General features: G+C 38.8%; 2 long non-coding RNA genes across 13 annotated transcripts; both read left to right on the plus strand.

Annotated features, from left to right (window-relative positions):
- Positions 1-1,131: 1,131 nt before the first annotated feature.
- LOC121771335 lies at positions 1,132-2,930 on the plus strand. The gene is made up of 5 exons (XR_006043989.1): positions 1,132-1,510; positions 1,977-2,138; positions 2,241-2,268; positions 2,366-2,470; positions 2,557-2,930. It is a non-coding gene; the product is annotated as an uncharacterized LOC121771335 (long non-coding RNA).
- Positions 2,931-10,323: 7,393 nt separating this feature from the next.
- Positions 10,324-17,940, plus strand: LOC121772280. 12 transcript variants are annotated; one of them, XR_006044308.1, is made up of 15 exons: positions 10,324-10,385; positions 10,840-11,170; positions 11,305-11,373; positions 11,946-13,281; positions 14,104-14,386; positions 14,490-14,588; positions 14,669-14,751; positions 14,822-14,988; positions 15,075-15,394; positions 15,482-15,642; positions 15,731-15,857; positions 15,964-16,056; positions 16,164-16,264; positions 16,337-17,461; positions 17,679-17,940. It is a non-coding gene; the product is annotated as an uncharacterized LOC121772280 (long non-coding RNA). The 12 variants fall into 12 exon arrangements; XR_006044312.1 differs by having other exon boundaries at positions 10,371-10,385; positions 11,946-14,386; positions 16,337-16,677; positions 16,825-17,461; XR_006044316.1 differs by having other exon boundaries at positions 10,371-10,385; positions 11,946-14,386; positions 16,337-16,438; positions 16,509-17,461.
- The last annotated feature ends 356 nt before the right edge of the window (positions 17,941-18,296 follow it).

Below are 18,296 nucleotides of genomic sequence, written 5' to 3' on the forward strand. Positions count from 1 at the left end.
TCCCAACCTCTTCGCGACGTATCCCCGGCCGTCTCACAATGCGGCGGTGGACAAGATATTGACCGAGCGCCAGGATACGCTGTGCGTCTTGAAGCAGCGCATCGCACGCTCTCAGGAATTGATGACACAAAATGCAAATCGCCATCGTCGGGATGTGGAGTTTAATGTGGGGGATCGCGTTTTGCTGAAACTCCAGCCGTACAGACAAACGTCTGTGAGCAAGCCGACCTCCAACAAGTTAGCTCGACGATATTTTGGCCCATAAGAAATTACAGAGCGAGTGGGTAAGGTTGCATATCGCCTCTGTTTGCCCGCAGATAGCAGAATCCACAACGTTTTCCATGTCTCGTTGCTGAAGAAGTTCGTGCCGTTTATTTCGGCTACGATGGATCTCCCGACCTCTTTTAACCGTAGTGATCCCTACGACTCCCCGATTCAAGCGGTGGCATCACGCACGGTGCTCGTCGACGGCGTTCCGCAGGAGCAGTGGTCAGTTGAATGGGCGTCCGATGCTGGGGCGAAACCATCTTGGGAATCCACGGCCTTGCTGAATAAGCACTTCCCGGATCTTCACCTTGCGGACAAGGTGGCTCTCGTCGATGGGGGAGTTGATAGGAACCCAACGGCAAGTGACGAAACACAACCGACGATCGAGCATGGGGGGAACAAATGAGGAACGAGGAACCAATAGTTCGTGAGGAGCAGGTCCAGCAGCCCACCACCACTACCGAAGGCAAGCCCAAAGGCCGAAAGAAGACAGCCGAGATCATTAAGGAACGACCCAAACGCAATGCATCACGGCCCAACAAATACAAGGATTTTGTTCCAAAATAATCAGCTAGAATTAGAGGCGTGATTTGTGGTAGAAGAATATTTAGTTTTCCTTTTTTACCGCTTTAATTGTTTAGCAAGATAGTGTCAATCTTTTCGGGTTTTCTTCTTGATTCTTTCCCGAATCGTAAGTCCGAATCAAGCGGGGGGAATTCTATAAATTATAGAATTCCCATAGATCGAGTCTTGAGAAATAAGTAATACAATTTGCCTATTGTCTCAACCCTAGTTTTCGTCCATAATTCCCAGCACCTCCACTGGGGCAATTCTTCAAACACCTTGCATACAACCAAACCTAATTCTCGCCCGTAAGTTCAAGCTCCTTCATTGGGGCAATTCATCAAACACCTTGCATAAAATCTGTGATAGGATCTTAAATCCTATCATCTACTTCTGGATGAATGAGTTGTGAAAGGAATAACAGTTGATATAACAGAATTAGGCGAGCTGCTGTTGAATTAATATCAAGATTCTGTGTTTCATTTCTGAAGCCAAAACGCGTCTCCAGAGCAGGAGATCCCAATCACGAGAGGATCTCGTTTCTTCCATGGCAGAGGGAAACACGATGATGCCCTGAAACCAAGAAAGTGAAGGACCAACTGCAAGACTCTTGAGTGGAGTAGTTGCGCTGTTTTCCCACGGAAACGAGATGCAACATGGAGGGTGGAGATACATACAGGTACATAAAAACCAACCAATAATCTAAAGCATGGAAAACACTACAAACAATCAAAACCATTTAGATCATGGAGTGCTTGATGTGAACACGACGATCATGGCATGTTCTGGAGTTGGTACTACGTAAAAGTCTATGGAGAAATCCTACAAACTTTGATCCTCTTTTCTGACTCTCTCTGAACTCTGTTCTTAGCTTCAATCTCAACCTATACGCAGGAAATATATCCAAATGAGTCAAAGAAACACTCACAAATGCACGAATTCTATCTGATTCACATCACATCCTAGTTTCTTGAAATCTTAACTTTTATCCAATACCAAAATCTGACTTCAAAAATAATTATCGCCACTATTTATTATATGTTCCCACTCACTCTCACTGGTAATGACTTTAGCAGCCTTGTAGATTCTATATCGCCTCTATAAGTTTATTATATATTCCCACTCACTCCTCCTCTCTCTCTCAGCATGCTCCGAAAAGCAAACTTTGGCTTGTTGACTTAGCAGGAAGTGAGAACTGATGTACAAGGCAAGCGGATTAAAGAAGCTCAGAACATCAATAGGTCACTCTCTGCTCTCGCAGATGTAATAACTGCCTTAGCAAATAAAAGTGGCCACATATCATACAGGTTGGTGATGCAACAGAAAAAAAAGTGTTTTCGTTTTGTTACACCTCTGTATATGAAGCCTGACATTGGTGTCTAACTTTTGCAACTTTTTGGAACTCAAAGCTCACCCATTTACTCCAGGATCCATTAGGTAAGTTTGATTTGCTATGAGGATCGATTTCCCATTTTCATTCCAAACATATCTTTTTAGTCTTGTGCAATACATAATGCGTTTGTTGTGTTTGCAGGTGGTGATTCTAAAACATCGGTGTGTGCACAAATTAGTCCATCGGATCAAGACTTAAGCGAGACTCTCAGAAGATAAACATGAGCTCCAGAAGATAAAAACAATGGTATGCTATATTCAATAAAATCAAATTTGGTATAGAATGAATAATATCTCCGAGAACATTATATGGAGTTGATTTCACGCATGTAGCATGAGAAAGCACGACTGGAATGCAAGGCCAAAGATGAATCTTTGAAAAGGCTCGAAGAAAAATCTACAGAAACCTGAAAGCAAAGCTAAGGGAAAGGATCAGTTGTACAAAAAACCGATTGGAGAAACTAAAAGAGTTATCGGTTCCTTGCACTTGTTATTGCATTCATTAATAAAATTTAATCGAAGCACATATTTTTAAAGATAAATACGTGTATAACTAATGTTCAATAGTATCCTTAGGTCAAAGAGCTTGAACTGACAAAACAGGAAGAAATTAAGGAGTTTTTGTTCCTCCGTATTGTTCCATTTGTAGCCTGTAACGTGTTTAGAGTTTAGGGTTTCAAGTTCGTGATTATGAATCTGTAATAGTAATAGAGTTGTGCCCCAATAACGAGGATTAGCCTATGTTCTCAAACAAATGGGATCTCTTCAAGTACCAAAATTCATTTAAACATCCATTTATATGTCCAAATTACCTCAGCAAATTTTCTCAGCTTTTTATGCTTCGATTGTTAAGATGGCTTACTCCTGTTATAGTTTCGTCTACCGTGGCATACGCACTCATGTACGTCATCATTGGATTTCTATGGATAGTGCCTGAACGTTGATGAATACTTTTTTATGCTCTCAAATAAACAAGACAAGATCCATGTTCGTGCCCCAAATTATCGGCGCAGTGACCTTTACTTTCTCGGATTCTGATATGTAGTGAGTTATGATGTCATATAGATTATAATTGGATTTCTTTTCATGCTACCTCTTAATTCAATATTCTTAGCATTTTTGTAGAACTTATTGATCCTAATCTTGTTTTAGAGTAAGTTGTTTTTGTTATTAACTTTATCAGCCCCTGTTTGGTTTGGTGCTAGGTTCAAGTTAAATGTGAAAAAGAAAAGAGGGTGGATAGAGGAATAAAAAAAGGAAGTTGGCTGATATGAAAGAAAGAGATGCAAGATAAGAAAGAAGATAAATGAGGCACACAAAGTTCTGAAGACGATAGGGAAAAAGAGAAAAAAAACTGCTGAATTTAGGGATTCGCTGGCTATAGAAACATCCACTAAGTAGGTTTGTTAAAATTGAACTGTTTTGAAAACGTAGTTTCAAAATTAACTTATTAGTTTTGCAATAACTCTAAGATTGGATATAAAGCAAGCTTTTGAGGATCTCGTCATGTACCTGGTATTGTTGAAGCCAAAGTGGAAAATATCCAACAAATCTGAAATGTTCTACAAGCAGGAAGAAGTAGTGCTAGGGCTATAGGATCAAATGATGTGAACGAGCACAGCAGTCACTCTCACTGGTAATGACTTTAGCAGCCTTGTAGATTCTTTATCGCCTCTATTTATCATATGTCTCCACTCGCTCTTTGTCTCTCTCTCTTAGCATGCTCCAAAAAGCAAACTTTGTCCTGTGGACTTAGCAGGAAGTGATAGGCTTGCAAAAACTGATGTACAAGGCAAGCGGATTAAAGAAGCTCAGAACATCAATAGGTCACTCTCTATTCTCGGAGATGTAATATATGAAGCCTGACATTGGTGTCTCACAGTTGCAGCTTTCAGGAACTCAATGCTGACTGCAGGATTCATTAGGTAAGTTTGATTTCCTATGAGGATCGATTTCCCATTTTCATTCTAAACATATTTTTTCAATCTTGTGCAATACATAATGGGTTTTTTATGTTTGCAAAAGTAGTCCATCACATCGTGTCCCTTAACAAAGATGGGAAAATCATGACTAGGGGAGGAACTAAAAAGCGGGGAAGAAATGGGGGAAGCAATAAAAGACAACAATAAAGGACGATATTTAATATGAAACTCAATTAACTTCCAAGAGAATTATTTTAGTCGGGTAAATGTCTCAAGGTACTTAATGGCATCGAACTGTATAGAGTAATGCGGAAAACTTTTAGAAAATACTTTCAAACAATGCAGCCGAAAACAAGTATCTAGGGAGAGTCATAGGACGACGCTCATGTATGAAGACACGGTGCATCCGGTAATTCCTAAGGCTCAACTCAACATCCGCCGCAACATCACTGCTCAACCTGCACATTTTAAAAGAAATGCAGGGCTGAGTACTTAATATACTCAGCGGGCTCATGCCGAAAACATTTTATAAAAGTTATGTCATCCATACCGTATTGAACTCGAGTTTTACATTTAGAAATGAAATATCATCGAGTATCACAAAAACAGTTTCATAGTCTGGCCAGACAATCAATCTCCCCACTTTCTCAACAATCCAACAATCACATCATCTTTCCACAGTGCGACGAAAGTGTGGCCACACTATTCGCCCACAAGACCGGCCGACTAGCAAGGACGGCTCCCGATCCCACCGGTGTACACAGCCTGATAGGGTTTGCGGCCCTACTCAAACCCGAATTCATTTCACACATAGCCCTATAGCCTAACGGAGCAAGCTCAAACGAACTAGGCATCAGACAACAATCTCAACATCAAAACAATCATGGCATGACATAACACTTTAAACCACCCTTATAACTCCGTAATCATACTTTTGAAAAAGTAAAAGAATTTAGTAAAAGAAAGCCCACCTCGCTTGCTTATACACACAATTCACAACTTTAATGCAACCCTTGCTCTTCGTACCCACGTACGCACAACCACCCTTGTCAACACCATAACACAATCAGTTTTTCCATCAATACATTAATCATGCATGCCCTATCGTTCCTTTCATTGTTTTTCTTTTATTGCCCATCCCAAACGTTCACCAACATAAACGAAACAAACACTCTAGCATACAACAACGTGCAACACATAATCACATCATAGGATACGTTCCTTATTCACACATGTATCATGTAATTCACTCAAAACTTGTCAACAAAGCTTATTTCAACAAAACCAGAATCTGGCAGAATAGCGCAGTCTTTTTGTAAAAATCGTTAGAATTCCATCCGACCTCATATGACCCTAAAATTTGGTCACCACACAGTAAAAACATAAAGGTTAATTCAGTTAAAATTTCACACCAAAATCATGTTTTTGATCTGTCAAAACAAAAACGAAACTCACTGGAAGGAACACACAATTCTGGTAGTACTGCGCAGTTCGATTGAAAAATTCATTATAAATTCATCCGTCATCAAAAGAAGCTGAAATTTTGACACAACACAGAAGACATCTAAAACTTCATCCAGTTAAAAATTCGTGTCAAAATAAGATCGTTTGATTGGTCAAAACCCGTCGGAACCTACTGTCCGAACACAACAGTTTTCATGCTCAACATTCACAAACCCTAGTTCGTCTATCATACATTCACACATACATATTCAGGCTTCCAATACATATTCATGCTTCAAAACGAGATTACACCCATGCTTTCATAATCACATATAACATTCATCAATGATTCAACCACACACTTACACACACACAAACATACACGCACACGCATAAACATTCTTGTGCAACCATCCTTCCCAACCAAATAATTCTTAGATTTACGATTCTCCACTCACTATATGCATGAGGGGTTCAAAAATTATGGATTCAATGGGAAGAATGAGAGGGATGAATCAAAGTATACCTTTCCCTTGAAAAACAATCGATGGGAATGACGAATGATGCGATTCTTCGATGAATCTTGAGTTTCCAACTCCACAACGAAGCAAGAACAAGAAATTGGTGAAGGATTTGTTGAGAGGGAGAAGAGAGGGAGGGAGGCGTGTGGGAGAGGAGAGGGAGAGAGGGAGGCGTGAAAATGAGGGGTTAGGGTTATGGTTTTTTTTTCAATTTATAGTCTAGGATTAATCCCACAATAAAGTAAAACAATTAAAATTGTGGGAGAATAAAATAGAAGTCAATGAATAAATCTCACAATTTAAATGAGAATAGGCGTGTAGTGTGGGGGAAAGGGTTTTCGAAATTATGCTATTTAATTAACATAGAAATTGATTTGGTATTTACTTGGAGAGAAATATACTCACAAATTAGGTAAAAAGATATTGAGCATCCCATAAATAAGGTAACAAAATAATCCAAGAATTCTCCAAGTAGGAAGGGGGGCGTGTAAAATAGGGAGTAGTCAAAGGAAATATTTTAATCCTCCAATTAAGTAGGAATAGAATTTAAATTTTGTAATTTCTTGTGGGAAAGACTCCCATTAAATAGGTAACAATTAATTTAATCCCACAAGGAAAATGAAAGGCATATGGGGCGAAAATTTTGAGGTCTTAAAGAAGGAAAGCGTCAAATCCTAATTAAAATAGGATATGGAGAGATTTAATTGGATTTTAATTCAAGGAAGGAAATAAGTAAAGTAACAATTAAATCTACAAGAATAATTTATTCTCCTAATTCATAGGAGCTTTCGAAAATGCCAAGAGATGGGCAAGGGGTCGAAAATTATGTAGAATAATATTGGGACAATTTGGTTTGGATTTAATTTGGATAAATATCCCAAGACAATTAATTAAATCCAAGTGACAAAATACTATTTCCAATAAATAGGAGGGCCGAAAATTCCAATAAAATGGCTAGAACAAAAATGCATGATTCCATTTAATTAAATTCACACATTGGAAAATAAATCACATTATCTTCCATAACTCGCAACAACCAAAATCACATGATTACTCGATCACATAGAAAATCAAATTCCACAAATGAATTTCCCAAACAACATCCACATTAGTAAAACAAAAGAAGTCACAAAATTTCGGGGTGCTACACATCGAGACTCTGCTTATTCAATTTTGCGACCCGATTAGAGGGGTTGAGTTTGGCCCTGGTACAGAACAAGTTTAAATGCATGAGCTCCAGAAGATAAAAACAATGGTATGCAATATTCAAGAACAAATTTGGTATAGAATGAATATTATCTCCGTGAACATTACATGGAATTTATGTATTCGTCTATTTCTTCATGTAGCTTGAGAAAGCACGAATGGAATGCAAGGCCAAAGATGAATCTTTGGAAAGGCTTGAGGAAAATCTACAGAACCTTGAAAACAAAGCTAAGGCAAAGGATCAGTTTTACAAAAACCATTGGGAGAAACTAAAAGAATTAGAGGGCCAAATAGAGTTGAAGTCATCACTGCAATGCCCATCAGAGAGACACAGGTTTCACATTCTTTGGAGAAGTTAGAAGGGAATGAAGAATCTTGTCCAAATTTCAACTGAAGGTGATAAATTGACTTTTATGTACATACACCAGTTTATAAGATTAGAAGTTTGAAATTACTATCTGTCTATTTTCTCATGTTAGTTGAAGGTTAGGGAGTTAGGGAACAAGCTTAAAGGGGAAGATAAAAAAAACTGAAACAAGAAGAGAAAAAAAAGGCTGCGACAGCAAAAGAAACTAAAAGATGAAACAACACGAGGAAAATCATTCTACAACATACCGAGAGAAGGTCCGAGAAGAAGCTGTAATAGCCGAGACCTAGATTCTCGAGAAATATGAAATAAATACTAGAAATTTAAATAAAAAGAAAGAAACAGTATTTGTTTATTTCTTGAGTAAAAGAAATACAATACATAGAATTTCAAGCTACTAAAATTTCAGATGCTTGAGAGGAATACATATTTAAGATTATTGAGTTTTGCATACAAGTTGAAAAGAAAATTTAAGTCGAACTACGCTAATGCAACTCGAGACCCCTAGCAACTACTTCGGTCTTCATCACTAGGCCGTCTCGGCCCTGATTCCAGAAAGCCCGGGAGGGCGAGACATCGAGGAAACAGCCTCGACAGCTAGCCTCAGACGCTGCCAACACCAAGCAAGATCAATTGAAACCGAACAAGTGTGAGGGGCCGTGCCTGCAACGCCCAGCAAACTGAATAAAGGCTGCTGCAAACAGCTGTACAGCTCCTTTAAGAGGCTGTGGCGGTACGTTCGGTGACAAACACCAGTCGCCCCTGGTGCACCTGCAATAGGGGATAAAAAGTGATAAATGTGTCAAGTACTGGACCGCACATGAAGCCAAAAAAGAGTTAAAGGGTTGCAGAGCATAGCAAAGACTCAGCAACAATAATAAAACCACGAGTACACCCTTGCGAATTGCTGCAGAGTACAACCGCCACCTTGAATCCACGAGTACTCCCCACAAGCCACCAAAATCAGTTAGGGAGAAATTAGGGACTCAGGGTACGTGCTCTACAGAGCTGCAGAGAGAGAGCAGCCAGCTGCACAAGCCTGTGGATCCCTTTTTCCAGCCAACACTCAGCTTTTGCAGCTTTCAGTTACACAGCCTCTATAAAGAGAGATAACCCTCGGCCTCTTCCTCCCTCACCACAAATCAATATCAAGGCAGTAAGCTAAGGAGAGGGAGAAGGAGCCGAGTCAGAGACAGAAACCAAGGCAATCACAGCAGGTAAACCCCACTCCATTTCGAATTCAGTTTGAACCCATATCATCATGAAAGCATTTAAAGCATGTTAGACCAACACCATTCATATTGAGGCAGAATGATAGAGTAAGAAGAAGTAGTGCAACTTCCACACACACCTGCCGTTTGAAACATAGGAAGTAGGAGCTCACTAACAGAGCTATCGGACACCAACAATTTCTCAGAATCAACAAAGAAATAACCAATAATTGGCCAACCATAAACAGGTCTCAAATCAGAACCCTAATGCTATTAACTTCCATACAAACCTCAATAGAATGAAATTTAGAACTAGAATGAAGAGATAAACGAAGGCTTAGCTTGGGTGAGGGACGGCTCCTGCCAAGTGCCGCCGGAAGGAGAACGTGGACTCGACAAACGGCAACGGTGCTGTGTCCCTGCTCCTCCTTCGACAACATGGGGTCAACGGCGGAGGCACCGGCTGCCGAGAGGAAGAGAAGTCTCGGGAAAGGGCCATTCGACGCTCGCGAATCCGGAGCGATGCCGAGGTGCCAATGGAATCCGAGTCCGAGCTCGAACCGGAGGAGTGCGGAAGGTCGACGCCTCCCTCCTCTTGCGAGAACGCGACGGCCAATAGCGGAGTCCGTATGGAGACGGAGCCGACGGCTGGGAGCACAGCGAGACTCGCCTTGGTTGGAAGGGACAGACACAACCAGATTTTTCCCAAACCAGGGAGGGCGTTCGCCCTTCCGGGGATGAGCGAGGGTGAGGCGACGCGTCGCGCGTCACCGGACCGCCGCCGGAGCAGGAGCCTCGCGGAGGAAACAGGCGTCAAAGAACTAGGGTTCCTAGTTTAGGGATTTGGGGGAGAAATTGGACAATAGGGGAATGAATGGGGTGAAGGGCCGATTGGTAGGGAGTATATGCCTTGGGCCATTCCTCAATTTGTCCAATTGGGCCTGAGATTAAATCCCTTGGGCCATAGTAAAAAAAAAGAGAGGAAGGAAGGCTGGGCAGCAAATGCTTAAGGAATAAATATTCTGGGCCGGAATAATTAATTCCTAACTGAGCCTAGGAATTTATTTACTTGGACCATTATTTTGGATGAAGCCATTATCTTGGATAAATTCAAAAGTATAATGGAATTAATTTCTTAAGCCACAAAACAAAAGAAATTAGCAAACCGTGTTGAAATAGTACCCAGTAATAAATGGATGAGAATTTCATTAGTCATAGAAAGTATTTAAAATACCTATGATAATTCGAGAATTTATTATACCCACACAGATCGGCCAGATTCAGAATAAATTAAATCGCCGAATTAATTAAAGATCTAACACTTCTAAATTATAGAAGGCAAGAAGTAAGATAATAAGCACACGCTTAGGCATGCAAGATAAATAATTACTTAAAGCCTAATTTAAGTATATTATTTTGTAAAGGAACGTCGTCGCACGACGAGTAATCTCAAGTCAGGAAGCGCCCGTTTGAAAGAGTTTAAGCGAACGAGGTGGGCTTCTTTCTTCTCTTTCATAAATGTGTTTTATGTGAAAACATGAGTATTTTGAATGAGTTGTCATGCCCAGTTTTATTTATGATTCCCTATCTGTTGGCTATGCCAACCAGTTAAATCAAATTCGGGTCCCAGTAGGGCCGCAAACTCTACTCAGACTAGTGTACACATAGGGACTGTGTGCTAGCGCTAGCGTTGGCCGGTCCAGTGACCGTCGTGGAATGTGGCCACATTCCCGGTTCACACAGATCAAATATGGTATTTCATGAGAAGTTTTATGACTGCAGTCTACTTTCAGAAAGAAATAACAGTTTTAGTGACCAGGGATTGTTTTCAGAAAAAACCGTGTTCACTCAAGTTGGCTGACAACTAAAAGAGAAAATGTTTTCGGCATGAATCCACTGAGTGCACCAAGTACTCAGCCTTGCATATTGTTTTCCTTAATGTGCAGGTTGATTATTGTCGCAGCGGAGGAGGTGTTGGGAAAGAAAGGAAATTAAGTTAGGCAAGAAGGGAGATAGCTGATGTAGGTTGATTGATTGCACCGTCTTGGTACTTTTCCGCTGCGAGAACCTAGAATTTGTTTTAGTAAGGACTATGTCCCAGAAATTACTCTGATTCAGTATGGTTGTACTCTCTTTCACTTTTACACAATGTTTCTCTTGAATTGATTATCCATTTATGATGAGTTGAGACCAGCTAGTAAGTTTAGTCGCGAAATAGCTACACTTTCTTTGACGATGTGGTCGTGACAGAAGCTGAGTGAGCAAATACAACAATCTGTGAGTCCAGTTTTCAAACACTTGAACAAGAGGTTCCTTGCACTTGTTATTGCATTCATTAATACAGATGTGATCCATTGAAGTACATTTTTAAAGATAAATCACATGTATAACAAATGTTCTAATTTCCTTAGGTCAAAGAGCTTGAAAGGAAGCTGACAGAACAGGAAGAAAATAAGGATTTTCTCTCCATATGTCTAAAGGTACTATTACATTGTAGCTTGCAATGTGTTTAGGGTTTCAAATTCGTGATTATGAATCTGTGATAGAGTTGTGTCTAAGTAACGAGGATAAGTCTATGCTCTTAAAAAAATGGGATCTCTTCAAGCACCAAAGATCCATTTTTATGTCCAAATTACCTCTGCAAGGGCATTAATTTTCTAAGTTTTTGATGCTTCGATTGTTAAGATGGCTTACTCCTATTATAGTTTCGTCTACCGTGGCATACGCACTCATGTACGTCATCATTGGATTTCTTATGGATCGTGAATCAGTGTTAGAGTAGTGCCTGAACAGTGATGATTAGTTTATGTTCTCAAATAAATAGGACAAGATCCCTTTTCGTGCCCCAAATTATCTCTGCAGTGACCTATATTTTATCGGATTCTGATCTGTAGTGACCTATGCTGTCATATATATCATCGTTGGATTTCTTTTCATGCTACCTCTAGTTCAATCTTCTTAGCGTTTTTGTAGAACTTCTTGATATTGAATCTTCTTTTAGAGTGACTTTTTAGTAATTAACTTTATTTGCCCTTATTTGGTTTTGTTTTAGGTTTAAGTTAAACGTGAAAAAGAACAGAGAGTGGATAGAGGGAATGAAATAAGGAAGTTGACTGATACGAAAGAAAGAGATGCAAGAAAATAAAGAAGATAAAAAGCTATTGGAGGAGACGAAATCAACAACCTCCGAAATTGTTACAAGGGAGGAAAGGAGTTAAAATAGTAGATGAATGAGGCTGACACGGTGCTCGAGACGCAAGGGAAGAAGAGAAAACTGCCCAATATAGGACTTGCCCTACATCCCATGACGTGCAGAGGTGACCCCGTTTCATTTCTTTTATTCTTCTTTTTTGTCTGTTGGTTAGTGTTTTGAGTCTTCTTCCACACTAAGTCCCAACTTGCAAGTACGGCTTTTGTTTGTGTTTTTATGTGTTTGTTTTAGTAGCAAGATGAGCATGACCTAGTGTACCTACACGATTCCCTACCTTCAAAGATGATTATTCGTGCTTTCGTATGATGAGTTCAGTTTTGAGATGTGTGGATTTCTAAGTAAATCTTTAGGGAATGTGGCTTTGTTGTTCGTTATATGTTGGAAGATTGATGTAAAACTGTTATAGCAGTTGCAGTTGAGTTTTAATTTTGCTATTCTTTAATGAGGAAATGGGAATTTAGGAGGTGTGGGCAGATGTATAGATCTAGGGAGTCAGACTCTGGTGTTGAACTTACACCTGAAAATTTTTATGAAGACGGAGATACAATTCAACAGAGGAATTTATCTTTGAGGGTGGAGACTGCTCGTTGTTTTATTAGTTTTCTCGACTGGGAAACTTCAGCTACTGATTTGAGAATCTGCTTACTGTGGATTATTTTATTGTTCTCCATTTTTCTATATTATTAACTTCAATGGTCCCAAAGGAATGAGGGTGTTCAATATTTTTTCTACAAGACGAAAGAGAAAGTCATCTTATAAATTTTCACTGTTTCACATGAGTAAATCTTAGGTATTTTATGCATGTAGTTTACATCCAGAGTTATTCTCACTGCAGATTCTGTCTGAATTTTGATTTTGATATCTTCTCAAGTTGTTGGGCTCAAGTGTCTATTAAGGATGATGGGATTCTTCAGTTAAGGTTTGAAGGAGTATTTGGAAGTCTCTCAGGCGACTTTAGAGTACTTTATGTGTACAAGTTGTTCTGCAAAGATAAAATATTCTTGTATGCTAGGAATAAACTTGTGTGAATATTAGCCCTCATATAGTGTTGTGTGTTACTTATAGTTGTTACCACTTGTTAGGAGATTTCAGAAAAAAGCTATATGAACAAAATAAGTTGCCAAGTATGAGAAAGATATTTAAGAGAGAGACACGTAGAAGTTAAAGGCTGACGAATGTTACCAACTATGCGGCACGGATACGGATACGCGTATCAGTATCCGAAGGATACGGATACGCGGATACGGCTCTTTCCCAAACAACCCGATACGCGGATACGTTTTAACTATTTTTTTAATAAATAATAATAGTGCATAATAAATTACAAAATAGATATTCTAATGTTATTATACAAATAAAAATAATAAAATTACAAAATATTAAAAGCTAAAGTCAATTTCTTTTATGGTCGATTACACCACATCGATTTTTTGGTTATACTTATCCATATTACCAATAATATTGATCAAAATATTTATTTATAGTTACAAAATTAGACAAAGTTAATGGAGTAATAAATTGGCCCAAAAAATGAGCCCCAAATATACTCCTTTTCCATCGTGACTACTTCTTGCCCAATTCATTCTCCCATTTCCAATTTTCTTCAATCCCTAGTTGAGGCAATAGCGGCGCCTCCCCTTTCTTCTTCTTCTTCTTCTTCTTCTTCTTCTTCTTCATATCCGATTAACTGTCAATTTTGTTCCCAAATCGGATTGAAGTTCGTAAATTGAAAGTTGCGAAGTTCTTCGACAGAGATGGACGTTGATTTCGAAGAGGAGAACCTCAGATCTTTGCAGATAGAGGAGGATGAAGGCCCAATACGGCCCAGCTCGCGGATACGCCGAAGGATACGTATCGAATCTGAGGTTTCCCGGCCCAATACGGCCCAGCTCGCGGATACGCCCAGGATACGTATCGACGGTGTATCCGTTGCGTATCGGTATCGGATACGTATCCGATACGTGATACGGCAACAGGGTGGCGTATCGGTGTTATATAGGTTACCAATCGTGAATGTCTTGGAGTAGTGCCAATGAACAACTAAAAAAGGATAGGAAGGACCTTGACATTAAGACATTCCAAACGTATTCCCTAGGTAACAATTGGTTGGAATAATTATCATGTTGTGAACTGTTAATTTGTGGTGCCTAAGATTAGCAATCAATTGCGTCAAATTTTCTGTGGAGAAGCAAGCCGAGAAGCTCAGGGACCTTGCAAGCAGGTATGAGCATGACCGGAAATCATGCACTGACGCAATCATCAGCTTAGATCAGAAAGTAAAGGTGTGTCAACACTTCCATATTAATACAATGCAGAAAATATATTGTTTCTGCATTTTGAGTTCATTTTCATTGTATAAAGCAGGCTGACTTTTTTTTTCTGCAGATCATTAAACAAGAGCATTAGAGCTTTCTCATGAAGCGTATGAAGGTGCAGACTTAATTCCCGACTTGAATAAAATGGTTTTTGTAGTTCAGGCACTTGGTATGTTTAAGTACTAAATCAAATTACATATTACACGAGATGAATATAACATAATCTGGCTTGTTATTGCATTGGAATAGTGTGAATATCTCAAATTAAGTACGATGATGAGAAAAAGAAGAGGCGGAAGCTCCACAACCAGTTGCATTGCAGGAGACCAATGGTTAGTTTGTGATACCTTATAAAGTGTATCTTACTTTTGAATATATTTTCAAGTTTTTGTTGTCTATCAGGGAATATCAGGGTATTTTTCCATTGCCGTCCCTTAAGCAAGTCTGAGGTCATAGCTAGACGTGCATCAGTGGTGCTGCTATGGATGTAGATCTTGGAAATGCGGTAAAAAGCTCCAACAAAAAGAGTTTCAAGTTTGATTGTGTTTAAACTCCTAAAGATGATCAAGGTAGGTGCTTCTATCATTCTAACACAGCAAGTAGATTCTATAAATAGTTGATGTGTTTGCTGATGCTGCACCCATGGTGGTTTCAGTTTTAGATGGATACAATGTTTTGTATATTTTCCTATGACAAACGGGAACAGGAAAGACATTCACAATGGAGGGGAATGAGGTGAATCGAGGAGTGAATTACCGGACCCTGGATGAATTGTCTCTGACAAACGGGAACAGGAAAGACGTTCACAATGGAGAGGAATGAGGTGAATCGAGGAGTGAATTACTGGACCCTGGATGAATTGTTCAATACTGCCAATGAGAGGACCGAAACAAGAACTTACAACATTTCAGTTAGTGTACTTGAAATTTACAGTGATCAGATTAGGAATTTGATGGCTATAGAAACATCCAGGAAGTAAGTCTGTTGTTTCTCATGCAAAAATTGAACGGTTTTGAAAATATAGTTACAAAATTAACTTATTAGTTGTGCAATAACTCTTAGATTGGAGATAAACAAACTTCTGAAGGATCTCATCATATACCTGGTATTGTTTAAGCCAAAGTGGAAAATATCCAACAAGTCTGAAATATTCTACAAGCAGGAAGTAGTGCTCGGGCTGTAGGATCAAATATTGTGAACGAGTACAGCAGTTAGTCTCACTAGTAATGACTTTAGCATGTAGATTCTTTCTCGCTTGCTATTTATTATACGGCCACACTTATTCTCTCTCTCTCTCTCTCTCTCTCTCAGCATGATTTGTATTATGGTAAGGAGCAAAAATCTAATCAACGGAGAGTGCATGAAAAACAAATTTTGGCTTGTGGACTTAGCAGGAAGTGAGTGGCTTGGAGTAATGCCAGTTAACAACTAAAAAAGGGTATGATAGACCTTGATAATAAGACATTCCATATGTATTGAACTTCTGTTAATTTGTGGTGCCTAAGATTTGCAATCAATTATGTCAAATTTTCTGCTTAACAAAGTCTGGAGAAGCAAACTGAGACCTTGCAAGCAAGTATGAGTATGACCGGAAATCTTGCACTGACGCAATCATCAACTTAGATCTGAAAGTAAAGGTTTGTCTACACTTCCATATTAATACAATACAGAAAATGTATTGTCTTTGCATTTTAAGTTCATTTTAATTGTATAAAGCAAGCTGACTTCTTTTTTTTTTGTGCAGATCATGAAACAAGAGCATTCAGAGCTTTCTCGTGAAGCACATGAATGTGCAGACTCAATTCCTGACATGAATAAAAACAAATTTTGCTGTTCAAGCACTTGGTATGTTTTAGTACTATATCAAATTACATATTACACGAGCTGAATATAACATAATTTGGCTTGTTATTGCAGTGGAGTTGTGTGATGATCTCAAATTAAGTACGATGATGAGAAAATAAAGCGGGCGAAGGTCCACAACCAGTTGCAGGAGACCAATGATTAATTTGTCCAATGGTTAATTTGTGATACCTCATATCGTGTATCTTACATTTGAATATATTTTCATGTTTTAGGTGTCTATCAGGGAATATCAGGGTATTTTGCCGTTGCCGTCCCTTAAGCAAGTCTAAGGTCATAACTGAATGTGCATGACTTCGACGCTGCTAAGGATGGAGATCTTGGAATTGCGGTAAATGGCTCCAACAAAATGAGTTTCATGCTTGATCGTGTTTACACTCCCAAAGATGATCAAGGTAGGTGCTTCCTAAGTATTATATTATCTATTAATGTTTTGGAGGAAAATATCATTCTAACACAACATGTAGATTCTTACGTTCTGTTTTCTACATACATAACTGATGTGTTTGCCGATCCTGCACCCGTTGTGTTTTCCATTTTAGATGGATACAATGTTTGTATATTTTTCTATGGACAAACAAGAACATACAAGACATTCACAATGGAGGGGAATGAGGCGAATCGAGGAGTGAATTACCGGACCCTAGATGGATAAAGAATTTCAGTTAGTGTAATTGAAATTTACAATGAACAGACTAGGGATTTGCTGGCTATAGAAACATCCAGGAAGTGAGTTTGTTGTTTCTCATGCAAAAATTAAACAGTTTTGAAAATGTAGATACAAAATAAACTTATTAGTTGTGCAATAACTCTTGGATTGGAGATAAAACAAGCTTCTGAAGGATCTCATCTTATACTTGGTATTGTTGAAGCCAAAGTGGAAAATATTCAACAATTTTGAAATATTCTACAAAGTATGAAGTAGTGCTCTGGCTGGAGGATCAAATAATGTGAACGAGCACAGAAGTCGCTCTCACTGGTAATGGTTTTAGCAGCCTTGTAGATTCTTTGTCGCCTGCTATTTATTATACGACCCCACTCACTCTTTCTCTCTCTCTCTGGACATGCTTTGTTTCACGGTATGGAGCAAAACTCTGATCACCGGAGAGTGCATGAACAACTAACTTTGGCTTCTGGACTTAGCAGGAAGTGAGAGGCTTGTAAAAACTGATGTACAAGGTGAGCGGCTTAAAGAAGCTCAAAACATCAATAGGTCACTCTATGTAATAGCTTCCTTAACAAATAAAAGCAACCACATATCATACAGGTTGGTGATGCAACAGAAAAAAGTCTTTTCATTTTTCCCCGGAGTTGTTACACCTTTGTGTATGAAGCCTGATAATGGTGTCTAACTATTGTAACTTTCAGGAACTCAAGGCTGACTCATTTATTGCAGGATCTACAAAACCTTGAAAGCAAAGCAAAGGGAAGGATCAGTTTTACAAAATCAATTGGAGAAATTAAAAGAGTTAGAGGGCCAAGTAGAGTTGAAGCAGTCAGAGACACACAGGTTTATGAATTGATTGTAATATTTCTTTGTGTGTAAAGTGTAGGTATTTTTCCATTGTCGTTCCTTAACTGAGAGCTCCACAACCATTCGTGTTTTATGAATTGATTGTAATTTTTCTTTATGTGTAAAGTGTGTTTTGGAGTTAGCATTTGTAGTGTGTGTATGTGTATGTGTATGTGTTTGTGTACGTGCAGTGCGTGTATTATCTGTATAATTTGCATTTTATTTATAGTTTGTGTAATGTGTGCGTGTATTTTTTATATAATGTGTTTAGCACAATGTATGCGTTTTGAATATAGTGTATTTACATGTGGTGTAGTGTGTGCATTATATGCAGTGTATATTTTGTGTACAATGTATGAATTGTTTGTATTTTTTCTTTGTGTGTGAAGTGTGTATATTTTGTGCTAGTATTTGTAGTATGTGAATTGTATGTGTATGTGTAAGTCTATGTGCGTGTATTTTCTGTATTGTGTTTGCATTTTCTTTATAGTGTATGTAATG

Source organism: Salvia splendens, chromosome 16 (assembly GCF_004379255.2).
Source record: "Salvia splendens isolate huo1 chromosome 16, SspV2, whole genome shotgun sequence".
Lineage (NCBI taxonomy): Eukaryota > Viridiplantae > Streptophyta > Magnoliopsida > Lamiales > Lamiaceae > Salvia > Salvia splendens.